This window comes from Triturus cristatus, chromosome 5_1 (genome assembly GCF_964204655.1).
Source record: "Triturus cristatus chromosome 5_1, aTriCri1.1, whole genome shotgun sequence".
In the NCBI taxonomy this organism is placed as follows: Eukaryota; Metazoa; Chordata; class Amphibia; order Caudata; family Salamandridae; genus Triturus; species Triturus cristatus.
Window position 1 is genome coordinate 225026488 of NC_140587.1, and position 16036 is coordinate 225042523.

Sequence of the window (16036 nt, forward strand, 5' to 3'; positions counted from 1 at the left end):
GGACTCCACAAAAGCTCCTGTATTCCTTGTATAGTGTACTGCAACACCTAATTGTAAACACTGTCTGCTCACCATTGATAGCTAATCCTCTCCGTCCCTTGTTTCTATGCACCTCGGACTTATGTACACCCCATCTATTAACACTCTCATTTAAATCCCTCTCACTCGTATACGTAAATAGGTCCCCATGGTGATTTCAGCTCTAGAGTGTTGTGTAATACCACTACTGATATGGATTCAACTGTCCCTACTTTGACCATTAAGGCACTGTTGTGTCTACGAACCAATGAAACCTCTTTAGCTCCTTTGTATACTTATGTAATTTTATAAATGTGTGTAGCCAGTGGTATATAAAATAGAACAGACTAATACATAAAAAAATAATGGGCATCTTGATGGAAATATTTTAGTCCGTTGTTCATTTTTTGTTGTAAATAAAAAGCACAATTTGTGGTCAAACCTTCTGACAATTTAATTTTTCCAGATGCTTAATATGAATGTGCTAGTTTCTGTTAAAGGAGGAATTAAATAGTTTGCTTCCAAGCAGAAGTACTGAATGCTGCACCTAGGTGCCTGAATTATCAATTTCGTTTTGTTTACGATACTTTTTTCGGGGCCTGGAACCATATTATAGACTTATTTTTGGGACCCTTAATTTTTATTATATACTTAAATATCAGGACGTTTGCAGGCAATTACCTCCCTTATAGCTACATTAATTGTCTCAAGGTGTCGCTCTGACATCCAAACAAATGGTAATAGAGTAGAGTCCCTGGTAATTTGGCATCTGGCAAGTCTTAAATGGTTTCCACAGGACGCAGTTCCTGACATTGAAGACCTGCTGAACTGCTATGATGACAATTCCAGTTAGATCTAACACCTTTTGTAACTTCTTCTTTGTGCATAATGTTGTCTGTTTGGTTTCAACTGGTATTTTAATTTATTTACCAGAATTTCTCGTGCTTTGTAATGAATGGAATGAAGCTAGATCCTGACAACTGCAATTCCAATGGTCTTTACAGATGTTCAAGTGAAGGATCCTGCAGTTTTCTCTTTCAGTACAGTTCCCCTCTTTTGATTGCTCAATTTACACAGTCATGTAGTTCCCAAATATAGAATACGCATGTTGCCATGGTAAATACTCAAAATTACAGATATATAAATACCCAAGAGGAAGAACAACACTGAACCTTGGAAAATGATTAAATTAAAAGAATAAAAAGATGAAGAATGTCGGAAACTAGATTTCGGACTGTTGGAGGGAGACAGGGCTCAGCCTTATTTAAGCTGTGGATTATCTCCAACAAAGTTAAAATAGTTCTTGAAATAACAGCAGGTTCCTGTGAGGAATCCGGAGCTTTGCCATGTTAGCTTGCCCAAAAGGGGAACACACTTCCCTCAAAGAAAATGCATCAAAATCAAATTCAACATTAAGAAATAAACAACATAAAATGGCCATATCAATTCATTTAATAACATATTTCATGATTACAATAGCAAAAATGAGACACTTCTGTTTAAGGGATCATAAGCTATCCATGCAGTATTCCAATGTTGTATTTGAATAGTTGTAAGACTTCAGGCACAGCAGTGACTTGGTTGTCCTCTTCAAAAACAGACACCAGTGGTCAGCAGTGTATTCGGTTTTAGCAGACAAAAAGCAGTGCTATAACTCCGCCCACCTCCCCCGATGAATAGTCTTCAAAAAGTCACGTTTTTGGGAAAATTCTTTTTGCCTATTAAAGTCTTACCAACTTACAATTTCCATCTGAAAGCACTCAACACGGTCTTCAGAAGCAATAGTTCTGTGACTAATGTTCTCATGCTGCAAGCGTCCTCACCTTTCATGTAATACTCTTTCGACCACAGCTTACAGGTTCTAGCAGGAGAAAGGTTTCATAAACACTTTCATCATGATCACAGCCAAATGTTCTTTTGCTGGGTGTGCTCCAGGACTTTCCAGGTCATAGAGCACATTTGTACCTTGGGGTTCACTCATCTTTCCAGCTCTATGAAAGGGAGTCCAGAGACATAGGCATGCCTAGGTAATTCCTGGGCCCCTAATTATCACTGAGGTGCAAGGGGCAGCTCTACATTCCCAGAGAATAACGCTTTCAAGAAGAGATTTAAGGGAAAGTTGTCTTGTTTTCGCCTCTCAGATAATACAGAATCTTCAACACGGTGGCTCAACACTCGGCGAAGCAAGAGACATAACACAAAACAAACAACACCTTTAGAAAAGGGTTTTATTTTACAAAATGCTAGGACTCTCTCTTTTAGAATAAGACTTGGGGTTTTATTTTACACAATGCTCTCTAACAGAAAGGCTTTCCCAGATGTCAAATGCAGAACATTTAAATATATGTAGAGATATATATATGTTTATATGCAAGCAATAATAACACACTTGGTAAATATAACAGCTAAATGCATGCTAAATGCATGAATAATACTGAATAATAAACAAGCAGCAAATAATATGAGATAATACTCAAGCAAATATAATATGCTGGACGTCCTGCAAGAGATCAGAAAGATATATATACATCAAATGATTACTTTGGATGTGCACCTCAACTCACTCACACATCACAAAGAAAACACCTCAAATGATCAAAGTCACTGGCCAAACATCACAATGGCAATAACCAAAACTCAACACTTCGAATGACCACAGCCACTGGATCCATGCATCACAATGGCACTAGCCAATACTCAATACTTCACCTGGTGCAAACACTGCATCTCAGCCCACTCCTGACTGGGGGAATTAAAAAGCAGTGATTGAGAGCCTCAGAAACTAGGGTTCCACGCTCTGAAGTAGACGTGTCCGTCCCCGTTCGGATTCCAAACTCCCAGTTTCTAAGTCAACAACCCTCAGCTTTATAATCTCAAAACACACTAAAAGCTTTGAGAGAGCCCCCCCCGCACCAGAGGTATCTTGCCAGAACTGGCCAGCTTCCAAGCAAGCATTCCCATGGCAGGAAGGAGTTCCCACATCCCCCTTTCCAATCTCGCATGTTCCTGCCTTTATCTTGATGAAGCTCACAAAGCCTTTCATAGTACATTAAACAATCTCTTACAAAAACAATCCTTGAACGTGAATAACCCAAACAACTTGCAAGCACTGCTGTGCACGCAGAAAAAGCTGAAGCAAGGCTAAGTCAGAATTCAGGATGACGTGAGGCAATGTCAAAGCAAATAGTAAAAACTTCATAATTCTCATCAATGTACAACACAATGCACAATTGTGCACAACTGCTTATAGATTAACATACTTCATCTCTCAATGTCCTATAGCATCACATACTTTATCTCTAAATGAACAACACCGCACTTCGAGACCAAAAAGTACATTCCACACCTCTCTCTCCCTCTCATGGTTTCAAATGCACATCCCACACATTCTGTTCTTGGCAAGGCTGTCCTACTCCGTGACAGCTCCTTCTGAAAGACTGCAAGATTACAAGAAAGAACCTTTAAAGAGAAACAGACATATGCAGGATATCGTACATTCAGGCTAGGATAAAATAACACACCAAAGTCAATTAAAATAATGATAGTCAAAGGTCATCACAGGGTGTCAGACCACAAGAGTGCCTCTAGCACTACAAGAGTTGAAGTCAGTAAATCCATACTCCTCACCGGGCGGCTCAATAATTCTTCCACACTGGTACCCTATTTCTTCCCCTGTTCCTGCAACATCTTGAATCTATTTGATGAGATTCCCTCTTTACAGTGGTAACTCACTAGTGATTGGTGAACCGCTCTAAATCTATAAATGTAAAGTTCCTATGCTGTCACCAGCGAGCTGTTACATCTCTTTTTGCAATTTGTAGTAAAACAATCTCAGGAAGAATTATTTTGTGATTTTCTAGAATGCTGCATGAAAGGTTTAGCCATGTTTTCCTGCCAGTGGTGTGTAATGCAACCTCCAAGTTTGCCATTTTAATTGTTCGCCGCATACCTCTGATGAAAGAGAACAACATCCCTGCTTGTCATTTCTTTGTTGTATCTAACAAGGCAGAATGTACCATACTGTCTCTGCAACCACTGGTATTAAATGAGTTTACCGCAGTGTTACACATTTAACACACGCGTCTTTACCTATGATAAAAGGAAGAGCATATCTTTGTGACCCTAAGTTGTTTGGTTAAACTTCAATCCACTGTCCCCCAAAAAAGTCTGCCAAGCACAGAGTTGGACAGCTCGTCATTGTCAAGTGTCTATAACCAATTTCCTGTGTCTTCCTGACAACACAGGAGGCAGTGATTCAGTAACTCAGTTACCTCTGGCAACACATCATATTTAGTGCTATGGATTGGAAGAAAGACCTAATTGGAAATTTCTAAAGGAGGGTTCAGGCTCAGCTATACTAACCAAAAAGATATTCAATCCATTTTGGAGAAAGATTTCTAAATAGCATTGTTGGGACATTTAAACTAACAATCTAAGGGCCATATCAGCAACGGCCAGCGATAATTATCACTGGCCGTGCTTAGCGATAATTTTCTTATTTCTGGCTATCTCTGCTTTTTATCGCCCTGGTAGCGCGTTATCATCAACGGGCTGCTCCAGGGCGACAAAAATTCCAGAGATAGTGATGTTATCGCCGTTTTGCAGGGAACATCGCTGGTTTTCCAGCGATGTTCCCTGCAAAAGGGCGATAACCTTGCTGATAGGACCCTGTGGTCGTATCAGCATAATCCACCCTCAATGTTAGGGGTGGTTTAGTCAGGATTTTAGCAGCAGTTTTCTCCAAAAACTAATGTCTGCTAAAATGCAAGGGCATCCTTGCTGATAGCGCGAAGCCACGTTATTGCACTCCTGACATGTAGTGTATGTCAGGAACGCCCACTTTGCATCTCATTGGAGATACAAAGGTAGGTGTAGTGTAAAAGGGTGCTAACATACAAATACGCATGTTAGCACCCTCTTGCTGATAGGGCGTTGGTTTTATCTCCGCTTTTCTGGCTTTTAAAGCCAGAAAAGCGGAGATAAAGCCCTTGATGATATGCCCCTAAGCTACCCGGAGAAATAGGCCTTTCTGCATTAGTTCACTGTTGAATACATTTATAGAAAAAATGTTTTTTTTGCCAAATTGGGCTTTTTAAAACCTGTCACAATTCTTTGTAGTAACAAACCTTTTTCTGTGACCACAGTGACATGCAGGTTAGCATAACCTCTATGAGTTAAATCTGATCCACTGGGCCATGAATGCTTCTATATACTGTAACTGTGGATTTATTTAATGGTTTATGTTTTCCAAAATGGGTTTGTTTGACATACTAACACTGCAGCTTTCTCTGAAGTGCTACACAGTTTTTATTTATTTCATTTTATTCAGAGTTTTATATAGCATGAACTTGACCCAAGGGTATCAGAGCGCTTTACAGTTACACATCGAAAATCGTTTAGAGTACAACAGATATAGTAGTAGTATTACAACATATGGTTCCAATGTGAACCTTTCATACCTGGTTTACGACAATAGCAAGAGTGGGACCCATAATTGTAGTAGTGTACAGCCTGAGTGCATTCATAGCGATCTGGAGAGTTTACCCTTACATACGTTATAGTCCTGTTGAGGCAAACTCCTATATCAGCTTTAATTGGCACCAATTCTTTGATCGATGGTGAGGACTGACTGTCAGCTTGTATTTTGAGAGTTTCGATTTCCCTTTGTGGAGGAGGAGAAATACTGGAAGTGAGCACATGCTTATTTCATATTTTGCTTGAGGGACTAGTGTCCTGGAGGTTCAGACCAGTGCCTTTTTTTTCAATGTTCCTATTTTTCTCATTAGGTATTGTGCTTGGGCCTCACCTGAGGATGGCTCCATTTATCCTGTGATCTTATTTTCGATCTAGGAGGATACGAATTTCATAAGAAAGCAAATGCAATTGGTACTGTCTTAGTGAGGGGTTTGGCAGGAGAGTTAATCTCCCTTCCCTTTATTATTGCTGGAAGGGGGCTCCCACTAAGTGGTCTATGTGTGGGAGTAATCATATCCTGGGAAAGAGGTACGGACCTTTCCCGATTTAATAGCGTAGTGACAATATTGGCATATTGTAGTGATTCGTCTTCTAGACCTGTGAACCTAATGTCAAGGGTGATATTGGACCAAGTTGTAGGTTGTGGCTATTGGGGGTCTTCCGATATTATGATGTCTATGGTGGTTGAGTTGGTGATAGACTGCGTGTCTGCTTGTGTGATCAGGTGTTGTTGGGAACTTGTGTTATCTACACAATCTTTTGGGGTTGCAAAAAAGTCATTACATTTCTTCAACTCTTTATTGGCTGCTTGTATAAACACAATACCATTCTTGTAGATAGATATGCATAATTCAGCTCTTAATCTTAGTGAAGGGACAACCAATAACTTAATACCATGTGGTATATTACTTATTTTTTGTATGATGAGCATCTTTGTCATGGCAATGCGCCATTTCGCAGCCTTTCTGGTGAAAAATATCAGGTCATTTACAATAATGCGTTTTTTAAGATTGAAGGGGGGGGTCAGATATCAGGGTATCTGGGTTTTTCTAATTAATTTGTGTTTGAAGTTATTGGCCGCGTTCTTAGATAGGTTAGATGGGTACCTTCTGCTGAAGAAATTACTGCCTGCTGATTTCAAATTGATTCCGGACATAATTAAAGTTAAAGTTAGTGATATACCACACTCCGGGGTGGTCCTGCAGTAGTGTCACCCACTTTGATTTATCCTTTACTCCACTGCCTTTTTCATCAAAAACTACGAGCCTTGCTGTAGTCCCTGTTGGCGTCTTCACTATCCTTGGTTTCTAGAGGAAAAAGTTGTCAAAATTGTCTAGGGTATATATATAATAAGTACATTTCCTGTAATTATTCACAAGCCTTCAAATCTTTCATTAAAAATGATAGTTGGTCAGGCCATTCCAAGATGGCCGCCGCTTTGTCAAGACTGGCTCACCTTGCAGATGTAGTCCTTTGCTTGTTTCCAGTGTGTAGTCCTCTTTCTATTGCCAGTTGCTAACAGGGTGATCAGCCATTTTGGTGGATGAGAGATAATGTGCTCAATATGCAGGAGAAACACTGAGATCAATATAGCTGGGGCAATACATTTGCCATACAGCTAGCTGCTACAGTCTCCAGTCACACGGCACAGCCACAGTCCACAACACTTCACTCCATAGGCTTACCCAGGCTCCTCTCAGGGCTTCGGATGGCAGCACCACCTTCCCAGCAAGCAGCCTCTCCTCACGGAACGGCACTCTGCTTCGGCAGAAATACTTGGCTGCAGAACCGGCGGTCTCTAGGCATCATCACGATCCTACAGAGAGGAGTTTCCTTCGACCTGTGATCCAGGCAGCAGCAGGGAAGTCCGTCCGGCCGGCCGGTCGGGAGATGCGAGTCTTTGGGTCTGTCTCTTTTATCCCTGGCTAAGACGCATCGAAGCCAGTCAAAATTTACTGTTCCAAATAGGATGAGTACAATGCACTTGTTCGATTGCCTGTGCTCAGCCTCTGGTAGCTTGGCAGCGAGCTGTTAGGCTTATCCTCAGGGCTCTACTGTAAAGTATCGGCACAACACCCCGCCTCGCAACACACTGCCTACGCTACACAAGTCTTGGAATTACACACACATACTAAAATCAAAACGAAACACACATTGTATATACACTTTACAGTTATATACAATTGTTGAACTTTCCCATTAGCAGAAAGGTTAAACAGTCACAGTTCTTTGACTACGCCTTGTTACCCAGCCTCTCAGTCTTCCACTACACCAACCAATGATACATGTTGCCCCAGCTGGCACCCTGTTGACTAGAACCAACCTAACACGGAAAGAAACAGTTACTTAGTTTCATCCATCTGGATTAGACCTCCAGGCGCCCGATGGCACCTGCACAAGTACAGGATCAATATCCCCCCCCCAGTTGACTAAAGGTTGTGACTCAGTAAGCTGGCACGCTCCAAAGTCTTGAGAAATGCTTTCCCCTCAAGTGGAGGTGTTACCTGCCGTAGACCCCCGACAGTCAGTTTCAGATGCCCACAAGGCACACAAAACCACTTGAGTCTCGTCACTGTATTTTCCAAATAAAAGCACCCTGTGATGTGGGTCCAGGGAGAGGGAGAGGGAGCCAACAACTTTAGACAGAGGGCACAATGTCAGGCATTGTCATCCTCCTGATCTGGAGGCAGAAGACAGTCTCAGCTATTGGCTCAGGTTCCCCCAAAACCCCTCAGACACCACATGCTCTGGAACACAAGCAAGCACAAGTTCCTCGGACTCTGCAAGCTTCCCCCGCGCTCCTCGATCTTTGCACATCCCTGCCCCTCAGATGGCTGCTAATCTTGCGCACACACTCCTCTTGCACAGCGAGATGATGGTGTATGTGAGGACGTTCCTTGTCCCAACCATGTATATGACAAGCACACCGCTTTGACACTGCATGGCATTGCCAGATGGGCTCAATCTTAAGGCTAACATCCAGAACAGTGGAAAATCTGAGATAAAGCATCCTAGAAAGGGCCATTTCCAACAGTCATTTTATGTTTTTACAGTGGATTTAAAACAAAAACTGCCATATTAGATTTTGCCATGTTTCTGGAGTAGGGTACATGCAGTGAGCGATTAAATGGCAATCTCTAACTTCCAGCAATTTCGGTTCATAAAGAAAAAAATAAACAGGTGGGAACATAAACAAGCATTGGCATAACCAATAGGTCTCGCCTTTGGAACCTTATAAGTGTTTAGCTCGTGCTATTGTCTTTGGCAATCTTTATAAGCTACGTTATAGAGCATAAATAGAAAAGTATCTTTTATTCTGTGGCAGTTTCCACATAATAATGATTGTTGCCACATATTCCATCATTTTCTGCATAAACTGCACTTTTTTACACCAAAAAAAAACGCAGTGGTGTGCACGACTCCCTACAGCTGCAACACAGCTGTGCCTTTTGCTATAAACTACTTCCTGTGCCTGCAGTGCACACAGTTCCCTAGTAATGAAGTGTGATGGCTTCACTAACAACTCTGCAAGCAGTTCTTGATCGATCTGGCTGTTTCAGCAATGCTGGTAAATATATTTATTATCTTTATGAAAAAATATTGCAGCTGTTCCGATGTCGTCATAAAGCTTATGTGTGATTGCTGTGTGTATCTATGCGATTGCCTGAAAACTGTTAATTACCTTTACATTACAGGAAAAGTTTGGTTACTTTGAAAGGGCAGACAAAAACATTTTTTGCCCAGAGGACATAAGTAACTAAAATATAAAAGTCCGAAATAACTTGTGTACTGGAAAAGACCAGACGGAGCTTGATTACGTTTGGAAGTTAGATTACTTTTTGCAGGCCGAAGTATCTCCGTCGGTTTCAAATACCAGAAATAAAATGAATATTTTTGAAGGCCAGTGGTAACTGGTTTACTTCTGGGCAGCTCGGCGAGTTAAGCAATAGATAAAGGCATTTGGTGCGACCTGCAGGCCCGGGTCCAAGCTCTGCACGGCCATGTCGGCCTGTCATCCAGACAAGGGTGATAAATGACGTACCATTAAATTGGGTAATGGTAGGAACATCTCTTCATTACAGCAGAAGAAACCATGGCAACAGGCTCGTTGTGAAACGCGATACCGTTATGAAATTGTTCATTTCGGTGCGTTTTTCGTATATAAGAAATAGCAAAGGATACAGAGGTGAGAAAAAGTGAAGTAGAGTAGAGGGCCAGAGGAAAGGAAAGACAAGCGCTGGCCGCGCGCGAGCGGCCGGAGACGCTAAATGTGGTGGGGGAGGGGGAGAAGCGGGAGTTGTGTGTGCGTGTGCGTCATCGCGATCGCTCTGAAAGCGAAAGTGATCGCGATGACGCACACAAGTTTTCAAAGTGCTGCTGGCGGCCGGCTGCACGCGTGCACGATCGCGTGAATGCAAGCGTTAGGCCAGCCAGCAGCACTTTGAAAATCCCACATACAAAATGTCTCTTCGAGCCAGCGCAAGCGCTGGGGCTCAGCGAGACCTAAAAAACAGATTGTGCTGGAAAGACTTGTTGGCTTATGCTGCCCTTCTTCCGAAGGATCACACACAAGGCACACCAACTGTTCGTTCAAACAACACACACACATCACCCTCAATTAATGCTGCTGTATGCAGCAGTCACTTAGCTAATGTTTTGAAATAGAGAATAAGCTAGCTTGCACCCTATTCATAATCAATTCCGCAAAGTTTATTTGCACATGATCTAGGCCAGTGGTTCCCAAACTGGGGTCCGTGACACATTCGCAGGGGTTCTGCAGGCACCAGTTTCAAAAGCAAAGCAACGTTCCTGGTATAATCAGCAGTTTTCAAAGCAACAATAAAAGTGTCAAGATAACTCTGGTGATTAATGTACCTGCTGGAGAGAGATGGGAGTTTTGTCTAGTGCAGCTTTGACTCCACTAAGGAAGCACAGATGTTTAATATGCCTGCTGCAAAGAACGTGTACCATGAATTGAAAAAAACAATATTTTATATGCATAGCTCAGTGGGTTACTGCTTTTGTCACAGAGCTTCTGTTGTTACTGTGCAGTTCATAAGTAACAACCGTAAACTAGCTATGAACTGCCATCGAAGAGCTGCATTCAAACTGCGTGGTACAAGCTAGTAAGTTATGTTTTGTCTCAGTATTTCATTATCCTGATGCTGCTAATAAAGGTTTATTTGGGTAGAAATAAATTCTTATTATTAACGTTAATGCTAACCACTGTGTTATGTTCTGAATCCTGATTTTGTGCTTCTCCAGACCAAGCACTCTTAAAAAATTACTATCAGTATAGATGACATGTGAATCCTAAACCTTTTTTTTTATTTTTTATTTTTTATTGGCATTTGTAAAAACGTAAGTTACAAACAGACAAAACAATCACCAATACATTACTCAGTTCCACCAGGACAGTGGTAGGACAGCAGCAAGATTATTATTCAGACACATAGCAGTTATAAACCTCAGCAGTATATTACCAGATTGTGGAATGGCACTCATGGAAGGGAGCAGCCCCCTCGGGCAGAGGCAAGGTGCCTTTACGGGCAAGCGCCCACCCCGCCAGCACCACATTGCATGCTTCAGCGCAAAAGCGCCCCGCGGCGCATGACAGAAAGGGAGAATCCTTCAGATGCACTTTATTTTATATTGCACCTCCATTTTTTGTTATTAACTTTACACTATTCAGCGCAGCGCCTCTTTCACGTGAGCCGTGCTTTCAACTTTAAACCTCCCACCACCAAAAACAAGCTACCTATTGAACTCTCCTCCCACCCCCGCTGCCTGCTTAAGGAATTCATCAGCAGCCGGGTTCAAACTCTTCCGCTACATTTTTGCTTGCTGCATGGACGCTGCATTTCTCAGTAGGGTGCCCTCCCTCGCCTTCCTCCCACCACTTTGCACCTCCCTCCCTCCTCCCCTGCTGCTGGGCTGAGGAGACAGCCCCTTCATCTTCAGCCAGGCTCAGCCTTTCCCCGGATCACCTCTTCAACTGCAAGGGCCACGGCGATAAGCTGCTGAGACTGTCTCAGACCTGCCCACCTCTCCTCCTCCCCTGCAGCTGCCCACAACACCAGAAAGAGTTGTTGCAGACAGGAACTCTGTGCAGTAAGTATTGAATTAACCCCATGCTGTTTGTTTCTTTTATTTATCGTTTTTTTAGTTCAAATAGTTTTATTGACAAGACAAACAAGGTGACCATACCAAGTAAACACTATGAATCATACAACATCACAATCCAATTTTGTTGTTAAAAAAGGAAAGGAAAGGAATTGGACTAATATTACGCAAGTGAGACTTAAAGGCTATACATTAAATGAAACATATATGCATTTAATGAATATAAAAGAAACTTATGGAACTATTAGGGAAGTCAGGGTGGTTTGGGAACCTCCTGTTGAGACGTATCTGGTAAAGAATATCTCTTGGCACTATTATCAATAAATAATCAGGCGACCACAAGTCAGCACGTTTTGTAGCAAATTGAGGGGGGTACACAAAAGCAGTATATAACCTGTGATTACGGCATACAGTGTACCACCAAGCTCTGTGTGACATTTTTGAGAAGTCTTTCCAATTAACAGTAATTTGTTGAAAAGCAATTGCTAATAATAAATCAATAATCTTGACATTAAGTGAAACACCATCCCAGATAGAAGAGAGGCTGCCCAAGAAGATGTGAATAAAAGAAAAAGGAAATGTAGTGTCATAAATCAAGTTAATTTGTGACCATATTTCTTTCCAAAAAGTTTGTACCTGTGGACAGATGAATAGCATATGAAATACTTCGGCAGTGGGAGAAGAGCAGGTCCAACAAGTGTCCGGAGTAGCTGAAAAACGTTTACATAAAATGGCTGGAGTGAATAAAAGTCTATTATAAACAAAAAATAATGTTTGTGTGGTGTTTGCTGCTCTAGAGGCTTTACGTAATTTGGACCAGATGCCTTTCCAAAGTGAGAGTGGCCAGCATACCTTAAAGTCTCTTTCCCAAGCCTCTTCAGTTTTTGGTTTTCTGTCTATTGGTGTCAATGCTTTGTAAGTGATTGTAAATAGTAGAGGCTCTGGGTGCAGTCATTAACAGGGCATGGAGTCGTAAAGAGGGTTCTGAGTTAATTAGAGGTGACTGGCATGATAGGGAATTGTGAGCAAGTTTCCAATACAGCTTTTTTAAGTATATTGTATTTATGGATAAAGGAAGCCGGTAAATTGAATGTCTGCATGAGTGTAAGAAAAGGCAAAAATTCTGAGTCTGAAAATAGTTGATGAATCCATATCAAACCTCTCTCTCTCCAAGTTCTCCAATAAAAGGGTTTGCTATGGATCAATAGGTCTTTATTATGACAAATTGTTAAATTTAAAAAGGAATCCTTAGAATCAAGAGTAGAGTGAGAAGGTAGGTCAAGCAATTTGGACGTATGTTTCAAAATAGGAGTGGAGATGGATTGTGGTTTGCGTGAAAAAGAGAGATATTCACGAAATGAATAAGGAGATATAAACAGGCGCTCAATAGAAGTCCAGAGAGGACAATCATCTGCAGAGTCAAGCAACCACAGAGAAGCCTGACGTAATAAAAAAGCTTTATGATAAGCCTGGAAATCTGGGAAGTTAACTCCTCCTTCTGTTTTAGGACAGAATAGTTTTAATAAAGACATTCGAGGTTTCTTATTGTTCCATAAGAAAGAGGATAGAGTAGAGTTGACTTTTTTAATTAATTTGGAAGTAATGAGAACTGGTATGTTCGAAATAGTATATAAGACTATAGGTGATAGCATCATTTTTATGGTGTCTAAGGTAAAGGGGATGCCACTTAGTAGTCAGCTCTGAAATCTTTTGGAGACATTTGTTCATACATAAAGTTACCGTTTCTGAGATTGAGGGTGTAAAGTGCAGATCTAAATATTTAATATAATTTGGATTCCATTTAAATTGAGGGCTTGAAAGTGTGAACTAAAAGTATGTTTTGTTAGCGGTAGTATTTCTCACTTATCATTGTTTAATTTGTAACCGGAAATAAGGGAATAAGAGTTCACCTCCGCTAAAAAGGCCGGAATTGATTCTTCTGGTTTGGACAAAAAAAAGCAGAATATCATCGGCATAGGCTGCAAGTTTGATGTGAACATTAGGTGCTTGAAATCCAGAAATGTTTGGGTTTTGACGTAGTTTGGATAAAAATGGCTCTAGGGCTAAGTTAAAAAGGAAAGGAGAAAGAGGACAACCTTGGCACACCTCTCTACCTTAGTTAAAAAATGAGAAGATTAAGCCATTGGTACAGACTGCTGCTCGAGGATTAGAATAAAGGAGAGATAATACATTTATAAAATTGGGGCTGAATCCAAACCATTCAAGGGTATAAAATAAATATTTCCACTCAACTCTGTCAAAAGCCTTTTCGGCGTCCAATGCAATTGCCGCCAAAAGATGATCAAGATGTGAAGATTTAGATAATATATCAAAGAAGAGCCGTGTGTTATCTGTAATAACTCGACCTTTGACAAAGCCAGATTGTTCCGTTCCTAGTAATTTTGGTAGGAAAGAGTCAAGACGTATGGCCAGAGATTTAGAATTTTTTTTATAATCAATGAGATGGGTCTGTAGTTTTTACAATATTTAGAGTCTTTACCTTATTTAGGAATAAGACAAATATGGGCTTCAGAAAAGGAGCCAGAAGAATTTTTAGAGACACAGAAAAAGTGTATAAGTGAATGCAGTTTGGGTAAAGCCATCTGGGCCAGGAGCTTTATCTTTTTTGAGATTCTGAAGGGCTTTTAGAAGTTCATGTTGGGAAAGTTCTGATTCTATGGGGGATAAATCTAAAGAAGCTTGTTGAGGCTTTTGGATGTTAGAGAAGAATTGCGATAAAGAGTGGTCTGTAGGATGGGTTTCTGATGAATATAAAGATTTGTAGAAGAGAGAGAATTCATTTAAGATTTCAGCATCTTTAAATTTTAAGACTGAGTGCTCGTCAAAGACAGATTCAATGTTCAGTTTATTTTGGCGAATCTTTCAGTAATTGGCTAAAATCTTCCCTGCCTTGTTTTCACCTCCATAAAAATTTGCACTGGATTTTAATAAATAAAGTGAAGCATCTTCTGTTGATTTTTTGTTAAATTTCAATTTAGCATTAATGAGGGTCCTTAAACATTCCTCTGAGTATGAGGTGTAATATGAATGTTCTAAAGCCGTAATGTCTTAAAGAAGGTCCCTAGTGATCTTACGCGCAGCTTTTCGATTCTTTGCAACATGATCTAAGATAAAATCTCTTGCTGGCGCCTTAAAGGCATCCCAAATGGTTGCGGGAGATAGGGAGTCTGTATTATTTCTTTCAAAGTACTCAGTGGAGAAGGAAGTGAATGCTGTAATGAATTTGGGATCTAAAAGAAGAGCATTATTAAAACGCCATCTTCTGGGAGCGCTATTTCTGGGGAGTATATCAAAGCCAATCGAAACTGGAGCATGACCCGATAAGAGAATAGGGCCAATTTCTGCATGAGTAAGGGATTGCGAAATGTTATGGGATACAAGATCATAGTCAATTCTTGATTGAGTATGATGGGTTGAGGAATAAAAGGAGTATTCTCTGGCAGTTGGGTTAAAAAGGCGCCAAGCGTCAAGCAATTTATGTTGATGTATAGTGTGAGTAAAAGATTTATGTGACTTGTTGGGCACGAAGGACACTTTTGAGTTTCTGTCTAAAAAGGGGTCAAATACCTGGTTACAGTCTCCAGCCATAATAAAATTGTCATCAATGCAGTGAGAAATATGCTTAGCCAAAGCAGGCCAAAAGGAAGCATCCCCAACTGTAGGTGCATAAACATTAAGAAGAGAGACTGGAACACCCTTTAGTAATAGTTTAACAATGAGCCATCTCCCTACACCATCTGATTCTTGCGATAGCAATGTGATTAGTAAAGACTTACAATATAATATCACCACACCATTTCGTTTACCATCCCCCGGAGAGAATTAAGCTTCACCCACCCAGCCCCTTTTCAATTTCAGAGATTCAGTATCCGTAAGGTGGGTTTCATGTAAGAAAACAATATCAGAATTTAACTTAGCCAAGTGTGATAATAGGAGAATTTAAACCCTAATGTTCCATGAAAAGAACTTAAGTGACATGAGATATTAAAGAGGGACAATAAAAACAGCATAGAATAACAATCCAATTCAATAAGATAAGAAATCCAACAATAGAATGATACAAGGTTGTAGTACAAAAGTCCAATTCATTGCAAAAACATTGTATAGCATTAAAAGAGATAAAAGAGATGGTGAAATAAGTCTGAGATAAGAAAAAAGTTCAAAATATTGAGTGGTGTATGAAATAGGTAGGCAAGAGCATGAATGGTAGAAAATAATAATCAAATAGGAATGAATAAATATAGAGGTCAGATAATAAAGTAAAGAAATAGAAAAAAGTATTTCAAAACATGTAGCAAGAGACATAACGAATATGAACAAAATAAGGACATCGTAAGAAGAACAAACATAAGAATTTATGAATACAAAGAAGGAAACAAAAAGAAAAACATACCTACAA